Here is a 665-nt window from a genome sequence, read left to right as displayed (position 1 = left end):
AGGAAGTGTATGAATTGCTCCTTTCTCCCAGCTCGCTGCTGCCCGCCCCATATCAGACTGGCGCGCACCGCAGGAGCCCCCCACCACACACACACACACACACACACTCCAACCCCCAGAGACAAGTTCAGGGGCCACGGTGCCCCGCGAGAGGCAGTTCAATGGTGCCTGACGGCGTAACTTTGACAGCCTGGGGCCGCTCCACTCCGCGCCGCTGCGCGTAGGACACCTTCCCGCCTCCGCGCAGGGCACTGCGGGCGAACAGCCGACGCGCTGCGTGGGGCCTCTTGGGTGGCTAGCCCTGGGCGCCGAAGTTCCCTCTCTCAGAACAAAGTTCCCCCGCATGCGCCGGAAGCTGGGTCAGCCTTTGGGCCCAGTGGTGATGGAGGTGGGGACAGGGAGGCGCCGCGAGCCGGGAGCTTTTGTAACAGCAGAGTCGGGCTTAACCGTGTTTGCAAAGGCTTTGGGGCGCAGTAGGCGAAGAGTCGGCCCCGCGCACGGTAGGAGCCTTGCTCCTGCTGGAGTGAGAGTCCGCGGCTGCGCCAGCGGGGCATCGCTTCCATCCCAGTCTCCTCTGGGTACCCTGCCAGACCTCCCTTTCGAACTTGCAACACGAAACACGCCCCGAGCCGCGCGGGGATCGGGCAGGCGCAGACGAGGGCGGA

The sequence above is a fragment of the Tupaia chinensis genome, unplaced genomic scaffold, assembly GCF_000334495.1.
Source record: "Tupaia chinensis unplaced genomic scaffold, TupChi_1.0 Scaffold000366_1, whole genome shotgun sequence".
Classification (NCBI taxonomy): domain Eukaryota; kingdom Metazoa; phylum Chordata; class Mammalia; order Scandentia; family Tupaiidae; genus Tupaia; species Tupaia belangeri.
This window is presented reverse-complemented; position numbering follows the sequence as displayed.